The sequence below is a fragment of the Chroicocephalus ridibundus genome, chromosome 2 (assembly GCF_963924245.1).
Source record: "Chroicocephalus ridibundus chromosome 2, bChrRid1.1, whole genome shotgun sequence".
Taxonomy (NCBI): Eukaryota; Metazoa; Chordata; class Aves; order Charadriiformes; family Laridae; genus Chroicocephalus; species Chroicocephalus ridibundus.
Window position 1 is genome coordinate 5,484,130 of NC_086285.1, and position 14,952 is coordinate 5,499,081.

The 14,952-nt window shown below is 48.7% G+C and overlaps 1 long non-coding RNA gene across 1 annotated transcript in view; it reads left to right on the forward strand.

Moving 5' to 3' along the window:
* LOC134510556 (uncharacterized) overlaps positions 1-14,509 on the forward strand; it is a 29,529-nt gene extending 15,020 nt beyond the window's left edge. Inside the window, exons 3-4 of the long non-coding RNA XR_010069658.1 lie at positions 2,108-2,548; positions 14,197-14,509. This is a non-coding gene — a long non-coding RNA (uncharacterized LOC134510556). The remainder of the gene's footprint in view (positions 1-2,107; positions 2,549-14,196) is intronic.
* Positions 14,510-14,952: the final 443 nt, after the last annotated feature.

Below are 14,952 nucleotides of genomic sequence, written 5' to 3' on the forward strand. Positions count from 1 at the left end.
CTCTGTGTTTTGGTGTTTATTTTGGAAAAGCTCCTCCCTGGAGTCATTTTCTTCCTCAGCTTTAAAACAACAACAGTAACACCGCCGCGCTTGCTTTTCCCTTGGCTGTTTCCCTCATTATTATAACTCTGCCATTCTGCTCCTGTACAGTCAGCAGAGGAGTTCAATCAGGCTGATGAGTAAAACCGCATAATTTTATGGCTGCATATCAACTGCCTGTTATTGAACTAATCAATCAGCTTCAGTGCAGCTACCAGTACAGCACAGGAGAGGACAAGGCAGAGGAATTGCTATGCTGTTATTTTTCCAAAAGGACGAAAAAAAAAAAACACCAAAATAATTCCCATCTGGCCAACCAAATTCTTCAGCTTGCTTTTCTTTGCTGGAAGAAATGACTCCAGTGAGTTATGGAGTAGGTGACCTGCAGACAGGTAGCTGGCAGGGGAGTTTGCACTCAGCCATTGTCGCGCTCCAAACCCTAGGAAAGTCACCAGGTGCTCTCTTACCACGTCTCGCAGTGACCCCACTACAGACGCCTCCGACCTCCTCCAGCAAAACATTTAGACAAATGTTAAGTTAATCCCCTTGAAGCCAGTAAGGCCATCGCTTATACACGTTTGCTGCACAGCACACAATTTTGGCTTTGGGGTCAGCAGCCAGGTAAGAAGGTAGAGAGCTGATTTCCAGTGACCTTACCCCCGGTAGTCATCTCCCCTGGTGGCCCTGGTGAGACTTATGGGATGGCAGAAGTAAGGAAAAGATGCATGGACCTCCTTTCCAGGGAGGACGTTCACTACTTGGAAATGCAGGACTTCATCATCCTGTCTGGGGCACGGCATATGGGACAAGGTCTGCTTCTGAAAGGCTGCCAAGGGACTAAGGGACAGTCAGTTCTTCATGTCCCTGAAGGGCAGTACAAGTAGTGCAAGGATGAGGGGTAATGGCTTCAAACTGGAAGAGGGCAGATTTAGATTGGATATCAGGAAGAAATTCTTTATCGTGAGGGTGGTGAGACACTGGCCCAGGTTGCCCAGAGAAGCTGTGGCTGCCCCATCCCTGGAGGTGTTCAAGGCCAGGCTGGATGGGGCTTTGAGCAACCTGGTCTGGTGGGAGGTGTCCCTGCCCAGGGCTGGGGGCTGGAACTGGGTGATCTTTAAGGTGCCTTCCAACGCAAACCAGTCTGTGATTATGGTTCTAAGTATGGGGCTACATTGCACCAAGAGAAATTTAGGCTATGCATCAGGCAAAGCTTCCTGCTGGACAGGGGCGAGCAGTCACCAGGACACATTTCCAGGAGGCTGTGGAGGTCTCTCAGAGCAAGTGCTAGATGTTGCTTCATCTATAGCAACATCTCTTAGGGTTGGTCCTGGCGTGGTTTTGCTTGAAGCCACAGATGGACATGATGGCCTTGGAGGTCCCTTGCAGCTCTGAGTCCATGGGAAAGAACAACCCATCTTTCCTTGTCTTCCAAGAGAAGGAGGAGAAGGTGTAACAGGGCTTTGAACCTCAGAGCAAGTCAGTGGGATCTTCTGTGCAGTGGGAGGGACGGAAAGAAGGGAGGAAGGAAGGGAACGAGGAAAGAAGGGAGGGAGGGAGGGAGGAAGGAAGGAAGGTAGGTCAAGGACAGGGAGGAAGGAAGGAAGGAAGGAAGGAAAGAAGGGAGGAAGGAAGGAGGGAAGGAAGGAAGGAAGGAAGGAAGGAAGGAAGGAAGGAAGGAAGGAAGGAAGGAAGGAAGGAAGGAAGGAAGGAAGGTCAAGGACAAGCAGACCACTCGCCACTTTGTCCCTCTCCTGCTGCAGCTGGCACACCTTGCGCTGGCACACCTTGTGCTTCCCTCTCTCAGCCATGGTCCCCCCATCTTTTACAGATAAATTGAAAAAGTGAAGTGGAGCACAACAGAGCAGGCGAGGCTCGCTGTACCACGTCCTCTAAACGCTGCAAGGCTTTAGCCTGGACGTGCTTCCTCGGACCCACGGAGGAAAGGAAGGACGTCCTCAGCCAGGCGGAGCATCCTTCCCCAGTTAACTGTATTCACTTATACAGATTAAATTGCACTGGCTCCTTCTTGGCTTATTATTTATCACTCATTTTACTGTCTCATCCACAGGTGCAGACTGTTCTGCGCCGGGCGCCGTGGAAGCCTACAAATAAATACGGTCGCTGCGCTGGAGCTTGCAGCACCGGCTGACCGGGATTGACTGGGTGTGGATCCAACCCAAAGCTCTTCCCCAGGCGGGGAAGGCAGCCCTGCGAGCCCTGCATCCCGCCGTCCCGGGGCTCGGCAGCGGGGGCTGCGGGCTGACAGCTGACGTCCTCCCCGGGGCCCGTTTCCTCCGGCTGCTGCCAAACCCTTCGCCGAGCGCGTCTCGAAATGAATTTTCTGGAAAACAAATTAAAGGAGGGTTTGCGTCGCGCAGCAGACAGCCCGACCCGCGCTGACGAATCCTGCCTGTGTTTCGGGCTGCGCCGCACGCACCACGTTGCTCAAAGCTGCTGCCGCTGCTGCTGCGCTGGAGTTTGCGGCTCGTCACCTAAATATACTGCAACGGTAAAGTGATCAAAGCAGCTAAATATTATTGTCTGCTCTCTGATGGGCGGTGTGGAGTATGGTCTCCCGGAAACCTCCGGTTACTTCGTTTTTTCCCTGTGTGAAACCACAGACAAACAAAACTGGGGATGGGGGGGCGGAGGGGGGGAAGGCGGGGATGGGGGAAGAAAAGGAGACTTCAGTGGGTGTTAAGGCAGCACAGTCGAGGTCTTGGGATTCAGGAAATTCCAGTCCCTGCAGGCTGCTGGTTGGAGCGCACGGACAACGGTGGCAGGAGGGGAGAGGACAGGCTGCCAGCTGGGGAACGATCCGGGGTCAGGCTGGGACCACAGCGATCTGGGCCCCCTCCCCAGCGCTGCCACATCCTCCTCGTCCAGCCTTGAGCATATCTCTTCAGGTTGTTTTGGTAGGAATCATCGCCCCCCGCCATCACCCCTATCCATCAAGAGCTTCCTTAGGAAACCCAGTTTGTCCCCAACCCCCTCCCTGATGTGGATGCTCCTAAATAAACCAAGCAGGGCTGAGTTCACCATGGGCCGTGTGAGGGCATGGCAGGGGCAGGACCGGCGCTGGGATGGGGATGGGGTCTCCGGTCAAGCAGGGTGCACCATGCGGGCCCAACACCTTTGCTTGTGCAAAGCCTTCAGCCATCAGTTCCCCCCCCCCGTAAATCTTTATTCAGGTGAGCTCATCGGCGCTGCCATGGAAAACAAGCCCTGCTGCAAATGAGTAGTCATGAATAATCATGCTGGCTATTTTGAAAAGCTTTTTATCCTTCACGTAAGAGATCCAGGGAGAAGTGCTGTTTTTAAACAGAAGCTGCTCCTTTGAAATGCTTGGTTCGGTCTCCGATGAAGAGAGGTGGCATCGTGACAGCCGAGTCCCCTGCCGTGCTGCTGCAGGGTCAGCCAGGGAAAGAGGGAGGACGGTGCAGCGGTCACCACACCAGCTCCTGATCATCATCTCATCTGTGGGACGCTGGACTTTCCCTGCCCTGTCTCAGCTCCCCAGCTGCAAGATGGGAACAAGAGCAACATGCACAGACATTACGGTTTTACAGCTGTTAAAAGGTGATGCTCTTCTCTGCTACTGTGGGGAAGAAGCCTGAAACTGAAGGAATACAAATAACTTTTTCACGAATGAAAACCAAAACCCCAACCCCTACTTGTGCATTTAACAAGGCTCTGCTGAGAGGCTGCTTGTTGCCTGATTTCATTCAAGCTGGGTACAACCCACCTATTATTTCATAGAATCATAGAATAGAACCCTAGAATGGGTTGGGTTGGAAGGGACACTAAAGATCATCTAGTTCCAACCCCCCTGCCCTGGGCAGGGGCACCTCCCACCAGACCAGGCTGCTCAAAGCCCTATCCAGCCTGGCCTTGAACACCTCCAGGGATGGGGCATCCACAACCTCCCTGGGCAACCTGGGCCAGTGTCTCACCATCCTCACAGTAAAGAATTTCTTCCTAATATCTAATATAAATCTCTCCTCTTTCAGTTTGAAACCGTTACCCCGTGTCCTATCATTCCACTCCCTGATCAAGAGTCCCTCCCCATCCTTCCCGTAGGCCCCCTTCAGGTACTGAAGGCACTAGAAGGTCTCCATGGAGCCTTCTCTTCTCCAGGCTGAACAACCCCAACTCTCTCAGCCTGTCCTCACAGCAGAGGTGCTCCAGCCCTCTGAGCATCCTCGTGGCCCTCCACTGGACCCGTTCCAACAGGTCCATGTCCTTCTTGTGCTGAGGGCTCCAGAGCTGGACCCAGTACTCCAGGTGGGGTCTCACCAGAGCAGAGCAGAGGGGCAGAATCACCTCACTCGACCTGCTGCTCAACCTTCTATATTTATACAGAGAATTATTTTTTTTTTCCCCTAGTTCCTTCTCTCACTGCCTAATACACCCCAACCAGGAACTAAGGATACAAATGCAAACCCTCCCCTTCTTCTTTCATTTCCTTCTCATGAGCACTCACTCCAGCTCTCCAGCCTGCCTTTGAGTCAAACCCAAGTGAAAACCGAAAAAAGGCCTGTTAGCTGAGAAAAGGTGAAAAATGAAAATGGAGAAAGTGCTTGCCCTTGCTGTAGTTAAGCCTGTAGCAAAATATTTCCTTTGCTACCTATTTATTAGTATTCTGGTACACCAGGGAAAGGGTTATCAAAACAGTTACTGGACCATGGGAAAACTATTTTATTTTTTTTTGCTGAGAATAAGGGATTTTTGGAGAGCCGCCTCCTGTAGCTTTATGCCGCTTTGAGGAATATTTTCATATTCTCATTTGCAATGCAGGACGACTGTCGCGTTGGGCCGCGCGGTGCATGTCTGGTCTACACGGAGCAGAGACGTGCAGGGCATGTTCTCAGTGTGATCCCCTTTCATTACACCTCCCCTTGAACCCAAACATCTGCCATCACGACCAGTGATTTGAACCAAACGAGCCACCTTGAGAAAATAAAAGCAGACCTGACTGATGTTAGCGAAAAGGAGTAAAAGCACGGGTGGTGACATGTAAGCTGAGAGAAAGTGGGAGGAAGAAAAATGCGAAGAGCAAATAGCTGGAGAATGAATGACCCAATGACCACAAAGCAGCAGCCCCTTATTTACGAGTGGCAAAAAACCCCCCAGAGAGCTGGTAAAATTTGCAGATGGTATGAAAATATGAAAATGAGATTGGTGGTTAGTAGCAATGGGTGCAGGCTGGTTGCGCAGGCAGGTGTCGGTGGCTGAAGAGGGAACTTCTGGATAACCTATTTAAGTGTGTCCACAGGAAAAGTCAGATGTTTTGGAGCAAGGGATGTGGGTCACACCTAGGAGATGGGGGGATACATCCTGGAAAGTGGTGACTCAGAACCGAGTCGAGCAGTCCTGGTAGACAATTGCTCGTGTATGAACTCCCAGCATCGCCTTAGCCAAGAAGGTTGGAGTAATCCTTGGCTGCACAGCCAGCAAATATGAAGTGGGAGTGCTGAAGCAATATTATCTCTGTAGGCAGCATTAATGAGACCATTTCTGAAAAGTTATGTCTAGCCCTGATGCTCACATGTCCAGAAAAAGATCTTAAGGAAACAGCAGAGGTTTGGAGAAATCCTGCCAGAGTGATTTCAGGCATTGTAAACCTGCTTTAGAGTGAAAAAAACATATCCAGGAAAAAAATGAAGAAGTGACTTTACTCCAGGTTACCAATACCGGTGCAGGTACAAATGCTGGAAACTACATCAAAACAAGTTGTAATGAGATGGAGTCTGAGCAATTCACATTAAATCCAGGTGAAAGATCTGAAACAGTTTCAATGAGGTCACGTTTCCCCCACCAAGCCCAGACAACCACCCATCATCCAACGTGGCTAAAGGTTGGCAGATTTCTGGTGCCGGCTACTCATGAAGGTGGCTAAGATCATGTCTCTGACGCGGTAATTTGCTGACCCCATGTTTAGAAGAGTAAATAGGACTGGCTTTTGGTGGAAAAGGTTGAGGCTATGCTATCGGTATGATCCAGAGATGTGGATGGACCTACCGCAAATGCTATAGGTCATCGTTCTGGGGAGATGTGGTGGGACTGGGTGAATCACAGCACACAAAGTCACTTTGTGTGTTGAACAGAAGGCTGAGTGAGGGAGACTTTTCTTAGATTACTCAGCCAAAAAGGTAGCAACCAAGGTAATTGGGCAAAAAAGCTCTTTTTTTTTGGCTAACTGTTAAAAAACATGGAGTAAAACAGATGGATCAAAAGCTTGTTGACATTGATGGGGATCTTTCCAAGCGACTTCAGTGGGGTTTTGGCTTAGGTACATATGCTCTTGGATATCAGTAGGCTGATCTCAACAGCAAGTGAAATGGCCCCTGGATGTCACTGCTGTGCTACAGTAGAGCAGCAGAAGAGTCTTATTCTATGGGATGTAAAGAAGATGGAGTTAAGACCCAGAGAGAAGGTCTGGATAACTGGAGGCGTTGGCTCAGGCCTTTGGTCTGCCTCCAGCACAGATTGCAAATGACTGCAAGTTATCATCTGACAGATGCTCCGTCATGGCTCCAGTCCATTCCCTACTGCACAAGTGTATGCATCACAACTCGCGCTGCCGTCAAGCCTGCGTGGTCAAACCGGCCTTGGCTGCTGATTTTTTTGCAGTTTCGCCTCATTCCTTTTTCAAACTCCTCCCTTATCCATGAAAAAAAATAACAAAAACCAACAAACCAAAAACCAAAACATCAAAACAACCCACTATCCACCATAATTTTAACTGATTTCTGTATAAGGTCTGAGCCATACAGTCGCATAGGAGATGTAGGAAACCAATTCATACATGTCTCCTTCAGTTTACAAATTTTAGTGTGAGTGATGCTGCTATTCTTAGCAGGTTGATAACAATGAAACCTAATGATGGCATTTAAACATATTATTTCTATGAACAGCTTGCCTGGGGTTCAATTTGGCAATATTTAAACATCGCATTTTTATCAACAATTTGCCCGAGGTTCAGTTTGATGGAAAACCTTCAGATGCGTTGCTTGCTCCTGGGAAGGGGCAGGACTTGATTATTTGGGGTGGAGGAGAGATAAGAAACGAAATTCCTCCCATTACCCCCCACAATAATTCTCATCAGAAAAATACATGTAGTCAGCACAAGAACTTGTGGGAAGCGCAAACTATCAGGGTGGAATACAATAGTTTGAATTTAATCTCAGAATAAGCAAGACGAGGAAGAGTGGGCCGATTGCATCACTCGTTTTCCTGATGGCTGCACTAAAAACCTTTAATTTAGCTCTGAAATTTCTGCTGAATTCTTGTCCTCTGCACTGAAAGTAAAACAGCCTTGCTTCGAAATTGACTTTGACTTTGCAAACAAGTCTGCAGGAACTTCTACCCAGCTGACCGCTGTCATTTATTTAAGCAGCTCAGCACAGGATTAAGTAGTCCTGGAGCCTGGGACAGCCTTTTATCTTGAAAAGTGACTGTTCCAGGTAAGAAACAGAGAGGAAGCAGTGGGAGATGTGGGATTTCTCTCACCTGACTTCATATATCCACAATACAGACAATTCCAGCACCCCAGGCTCCCTTTGTAGTCAGCAGAAACAGGCACTTTTAGGGCATGATTCATCTGCCCTATTTTCAAAATCTGTGCCGGGTTTGTGATGAATTGCAACCAGGACTCCAGAGCCTGCGCAATTAAAGGCCTCATCCAACTGTCCCCAAATACACTGTACTTGGAGATGTCCTGGGTCCCCCAGTCCTCCAGCTTCTGCTCCCATGTGGCTCCTCCCCTGACCCAGCATCGTCCCCGCTGGGGGGACATCTCTGGTTCCTCAAGTGGTCCGAGAGGGCACGAGATGCCTGCAAGCCTGCATGGCTTCTCACTTTTGCTTTATTAAAGTTGTAACCCCTAAAATCCCCGAGCTTTATCACCTACTACTGGTTATGAATTCTCCAAGGTGATCAAGACTGATAGAAGGGGTTGTTCAGCTGCTTGTCCCCACTGTGTCTTAACCCTCTTTAGGCCAAGTGGAGGCTGTTGCTTAAGCACTTTGGTGCTTCATCCTGTATCAAGACCCCAGGAAAAGTTTAGGAATATGTGGGACACTTTCAGGTTGACACTGAAATTGGATCATTTGGCAGGAGAGGAAGATGCATCCCTTTGTGGGAGAAAAAAATATCTATAACAGGATTATTCGGCTCTAAACGAGCCATGGAGCCAAACTCACCCATGGAAAGTTCTGTGTCAATTAATAATTGCAAATCCACCCCAGTCTACTCTGTAGGGTTTGCCTGACCAGCAGGTACCATCTTTTTTCAGGCTTAAGTACATACTCCCTAACGAAGCTGGAACATGCCCTGGCCCATCTCGATGTGCTTTCAATCAGCTCCTCATGTATATTCCTGGCCTGGTTCTTTGGCTTTCCAGCCACATTGAAACTCAAACAAAAAAGAGAAACTCCACACCACCATGCAGGTCTTCTCCTCCAGCAGTGGGTTCACGGGTGCTTCCAGTGTCCTGTCACACTGGCGCAGGGTCCTTGTACAGCTCAGGTGCTTCTGACAGCCCCGTCATGCATCCTACACACCCTGGGGAGGGTTTGTCCATCCATTTGCTGCTGCCACACTTCACCTTCCCCTGCTCCACCATCTGGGGATGGAGTACGCACGCTGCAGAAGACACAGAGGTAGAGCAGGAGGTTCCTAAATGGCCAGCTTCGTCTGTGACAGAGCTGTAATTAGAGTGTAGTTATATTGCAGTCGCTATGCAAACAGCCGCTCGCTTTGCTTTTCAATATGTAATTATCACTAAATCATCGAGGTGGAGGTTTAACTGCCTAATTCATTTACTTTCTTTGCCCTTTGGTGCTCTCGCTACATCAGCTGTTGGGACCCGACCATCCAGGGGAGGCTGCACGCGCGGTGCAGCTGCGCAAGGAGCGCCCCGGGTCTGGGGATAACCGGGTGTCAAAGGCGATAACCACAGCCAAATGCCATTAAATGCGTTAACTTAAAACTGCTGTGGCTCAAAATTAAAAGTGCCGTTGCTCAAAACCCCAGCCTTTTTTTTTCCCCCTTTGCAAAAGCAATGGGTAATGGAGCTGGTGCACGCCCCGGCCCTCAGCCCTCCGGCTAACAAAGCGGGAAGGCAGCGTTTCATCTTAAGAAAAGGCTAAGCAGCGGTCAAGGATCCACAGCAGTCATCGGACCATCGGACAGACAATGGAAGGTCGGGTTCCCCCAGGGCTGCGTTAGCCGTAGGAAAATGCTTCTTCGGAGGAGACAGGGCCATCCATCACCTGCGCGTAGCTGCGCCCATCTGGGCTCTCCGTGGGGTTTGGACATGCAGCCCCCACGCGCCTCTGCTGTGCAGGTTAATAGCAATGTCCCCTACCCTGAGGGTAAGCCGGAGGAGCTAAATAATTAACTTTTGCAGTGATCTGGGTGGTGGTTAACGACAAAGATGCCCTTAAGCAAGACCTTTTAGCCTGCATCTTGTCTCTCCGGGAAGGCTTCAGGTTTGTCTGCATGTAAACCATTAAGGAGGGCGTCCAAGCATCCGCAGCAGCGTTCCTCGGCTGCACGGGGCGAGAAACCATCACCTCGTGCCCCGTGCCACTCCTCGTCCAGCAGCGCTTTAACGCGGCGTCTACGGCGGGAATTATTTTTGTGACACAGACACATGTTGAGCTGGCACCAAACCACCGATTCGGAGCTGAACGAGCTCCAGAGCCATTAACAACCTCTGGAGTCATGCAGCCTCCCCGCTGGCCGCCGTTTATGATCCCTTAAATTGTCAGCTAACAAGATGGCAGGGACAACGTCGGTTTAATGATGCTCTCATCATTAGCAAGACCCAATTAGCAGGGAAGCCTAATGAGTCCTCAAATGCGAGCTTGCTGATTTAAATACAGATAATTCATGGCACCAGTTGAGCGCTTAAATAAAGATTTTAAAGGCCTTTCTCTGTGCCAATAAGATGACACAAACCTGATCGATCTTCACCGATGACAATGGATTGGACTCTTTGGCGTGTTTGTGAGAAATTTAACACCAATTTGTCTGCAGCAGCAAATCCTTCAATAAGGCCCCAGTTAAGAAACAGCCAAACTTTCACAACCATTTATCAGATTATCTTGCAAGAGGCAGGAAAAAAACACCACAGAGAGAGAGAAAGAGAGAGAGGGAGAAGGACCTAAGCACAGCTGTAAAATTTATTATCTTTTTTGCCCTGGAACAGTATTTCTTCTTCCTCTTATGCATGTGACTAGGTTATTTTACCAACCAATTCCGGCATCTCAGAAGCACTCCGTATCACAAGGCAGTGGGACTCGGAGTCCAGGCTGTCAGCTGAACTCGGGAAGTTAATGGGCCAGGCAGCTTGCGTTGGCGGGATACATTCCCGGAGAAAACATCTTGATAAAAGAAAAAAACATCCAAAGAGTGACAAATGGCCGTCGGAGACCAGAGAGGGAGCAGAAACAAGACAGTGGAAAGAAAATAGCACTGGGAGGAGGAAAAGAAAGGCACATAAAACACATGTATTTATGTACACATACATATATGTCTAATAGAAAGCATGCAATAAAAACAGGCACCCAGGCACGAGGGATGCAGAAGCAGCTGTGGTTTTAGACAGATTTATCACAGAGCAGGGTTGGGCAGTTTGAAACTCGCAGGAGAAAAAAAGAGAGAAGAAGAGGTTGATTTGATGAAATAATTATGAGCGGGAGAATGTGATGGAGAAGGGAAGAGAAGGCTTTACAGCTGGCAGGCAAACGAAAAGGCTGAGCAGATCCTCCTGAAAAGGATGGAGATTTTAGCTCCCTCTTTTTCATCTCTTTACTTTTCTCTCATGGCCTGAGTGCTGCAAGGGGCTTTGCCCCCATGTCTCTCTTCCTCGGGTCAGCAGAAATGTCCCATCAAAGTGCTCCAAACCTTAGGAGGACAGCAGTTGTATCAGACGTGCACGTTGCAGATCCACTGGCTATTTTGGGTAAATTGGAGGAGGTCTTTTGTCTCCGTGCTTAGCCCCATCTGCTTTCCAGCACTGCCCTGGATGCCACACACTCCCTCCATGCTCAAGGTGCCCTGCTGCCACCATGCTGAGGCTGCATGTGTCCTGGGGAGGTTCCCAAGTCCCCCTGGAGAGCACAGTAGGGTGAAAGTGCAGCTCTTGAGCTGTGGGATGAGAGCAGTTGGGATGAAAGGCCTGTTCTTCACAGCAGACGGTCGTCATTCTGCTCACGGAGCCCTGTCGAGGCCACTGGTTTTCCTTCTCACATCTGACCACAGAGGAAAGCCCAGGATGTCCTTCATTGCTCACACCCAGTGAATTATTGATCAAAGACTCAAGATCGAGAGATTCCTAAGTTGTTCATACTCAACCTTGAAAGACTGGATGGCCACAGCAATAGAGGAATAGAGGACAGAGGACATAGAGGATTGCCCCGATTAGCTGCAGTAAACACATCAAGAACAGGTTGAGCACGATTCAGTGCAGACAATGCTTTTGAGAAGCTCCAGAGCATTCAAGTCAGGGGGCTGACAAGTCTGGCATAGGACCTGCAGAAGACTCATTCCTTTCTGGCCCAGTTGGAGGCCAGATGGGACACCCTGGGCCACCTCAAGTGGCACCAGACACCTAGGGGTGGGATGTGACCCCATCTCACATACCAGCATTTATATCATAGACATAAAACTAGATGACAAGTGAACCATGGAAATCCCACTCCACATCTCCTGACTATTAGAGCACTCCACAGAGAGGTTAAAAATGAACTTCCCTTGGCAGTTCTGTTGACCTTGAATGGACAAAAATCAAGGGCCAGGCCTCGGTCCCACTCCGTCTCCTTCTGTAAAAAAGGCTGAGATATTAAATTAGTAATTGTGACTTCTTGTTAGCATCTATGCTTGCGTAACCAGATGTTACATTAGCTGTTACAGAGCCTTTAAGCGGAAAATGGAGAGCTGTGATCCTCACATCCTCATAGGATTCCTATGGCTGGAGATTTGTTGAAACATTTAAGAAAGAAATGTGACCTTCATGAAAGTCAAAGGTAAAATTCCCATTGCCTTTGAGGGGACCACCATTGACCTCCCACCCCACAGCAGCATGAGACTGTAGACAAAATCATGAGAAATGAAAGCGACAGGTTGCAGCATTTTACCTAGAGCTAAGCAAAAAAAAGTTGTCTCTAAAGAGCCTCAGGGATCAGGAAAATTCCATATTTTCTCCTTCCAGAGAAAGTCACACTCACTCAGTTTTCACTGACTTTCTTGGTACCGTCTTGGCAGATCAGCCTTAGGGTTCTCTGGGTTGGATTTGTTCTCTGCAGTAGCACAGGTCTGTAAAAAGTGTTTTCAGAGTTTTGGGGGATCAGCTGAGTTGTTCCCGAAAGCGAAGGTCTCTCATTTTCTTTAGAGACGTGTGTATTCTTGCCCATTTGGAAAGCTTTTAGCTGGTCAGAGGAGCAGTAAATAAGGTTTTGCTGACAACACCAGTCCTGTGAGCAATGATGTATTGTCACCACAAGAGAGTATATTCTTAATGAAATAAGCTGCTATTTTGTAAAGAAACGCTCCTCAGAGTGACCATCTGCAGCTGATCCCAAGCCATAGGTAATGTCTTTGAAAAGGTTGGTTAAATGACAGAGCCGAACAGCATGTTAGTTGCCAATATCTTTACACGTGCTTAATTTTAAAAACACTTGATAGCCTAATTAAAATTGAAGTCTCTGTATGGAGTAGTTGTACAGTCTTGTTGGTCTGAAAGCAGAAAGCTGGCGCTGAAATTTAGTATCCTGGCATGTGATTTATTAGTAGAGGTGCTCAAATATGGAAACTGTGACTTTGATCTTTTCATGAGAAATAGCTTTCCCATCTGTAATCCAGGGGCATTTCTATCAGCTACTTTATAACTATGTAATAGCTGTAAAATATGAAATGAGTCTGAATAACTATTAAGGAGGTGGGATTTTCCTCTAATCAATTAACTTTTGAAAGCCCTCATCCTCCAGCAGCTCTTTTAGCACCAGTCCACAAATGGGATTGCTCATGCAAAAAAAAAAGAACATACAGGGTTCTTTTCCACAAGCCTTGATATCATGACGGATCTTCCTTTTCGATTAATTTGAAAAAAAAAAAATGTACTTTTGTGTATGTGTTTGGCATCACCAAGACTGAGGACATTCCATCATTTCTTTCCTCTCGTGAGCTATGTTTAATAACATCAAGACAAATCTGCTTTTAGGGCAAATCGCTTGATGCAAGTGAAAGCAAAGCCTTTGATCCATGAACCTCCTGCCCCATAAGAATAGCTCCTCAAGCTTGCTTAGTCTACCGAAATGGGAGCCAAGATGGGATACAGCTGCCGTCTGCACATTCATCTCAGGGGTAAACACGAAAGATCAAGCAGAGCAAAATTAAGGGCAAATGAACTGAACGCGAGTCAATGAAACCTCGTAGTTACAAGAAGGTTTCTGACTACCAGAGCAGTAACGTTACGGGGCAGCCTCTTGGGAAAGGAGAAGGGGCCAAAAAAAACCTTTGCTGATTTAACACAGAGCCTGGATGTCTCTGCAAGTCCCTTCCAGCTCCCCAGCCCTTTGTTTTCCCCTCGCTGGCTCGTCCGGAGGTTGGTGAATTAAGTGCAGCGTCACTGTCCCCCACCACCACCTTGAGCCCTCGCAGAAGGAGCCATCTCCCCCGGCTGGCACCTGGGAGCGGGTCCGTTTCTGTGGGCGTCTGAGAACTGAGCAGCTCAGTGCACGGGGAGAAGGAGCGAGGAGGCTTCCCTGCCAAGAGTTTATCTCGCCAGTTGGCCCTGTCTTCTCTCCCGTCCTTACGGCTTCCTGCACCAAGCAACAGCCTCAGCCACTGAATAATGAAAGAGGGAGGAAACCTCAGAGGGATAGAAGAGAGCAGACTGAAGAGATTAAAAAGGACAGCACAAGTCATTGAGAGCCTTAGCATCCCCTGGGGAGGGGGTTTCCTCACGGTGCTGGGGGTTGCAGGGATGGATGGGTGGACAGAGGGATGGGGCAGGGATGGCTGTCACAGTGCAGATGCCCAGGGAAGAACCTATTTGGGTACAACACCCCAAAATGCCATGACAGACCCCCACAGCAACAATACATTTTGCCACTGGCACCCCGCAGTTATACATTTCTCCCTCCGCAGGAGCCTGAGCACTTCTTCCCCCGGGTCCGGCATCGCCCCTCCGTTCGGAGGGTGCTCCTGCGGCTCTCAGAGCCGAAGCCCCTCACGTCAGCAGCATCGCCTCAAAAGCTGAACGTGCCTGTGAAAGCGATCAGAGATGCTCTTTGAAGAGCCCGCAGAATTTTTCATTGCAGATTCCCAGCTGCATTTTCCTGCTAACCTTGCATTCCTGAGGATGCAAAGTGAGACGGGAACGTATGTACGGCGAACGTGTTACCCATCGCACCGGCTACTCCCATAGCCAGGAAAATATTTCCTGCAAGTTTCCTCCCTGAAGAAGGCCAAAAATCAAACCAGTTTTTCCCCCTGAGTTTTCCAAACACTCTCTGGGCTGTTCCTGACTGTGTAGAAAGCTCACATTTCACCCCAAAGCGCACAAAGGGTCTGGCATGGATATATATCGCGATAAAGTTGCCATCATCATCTCTACAGCAGTTACCATTATTTAATTCTTATTTATAGGACTCAACTCAGACAGGAGCTGCTGGCATGAGTGCACACACAGAGCAATTATAAATGGCTGGTGATAACCAAGTTAAAAGTCCCTGGCAGGACTCACCACTCCGATATTTGGGGGAAGAAACCGGCCTCTTTTTCTATGTTCTTGCCGTGCCCAACACAAGGTGCACAGCCATGGATAAGGGTGGTTTTACAGCTTCTGTTGTCATGTTTCTCAAACTACTGGGGGGAGCATAGAAGGTGTGTGTTTGGGCATGG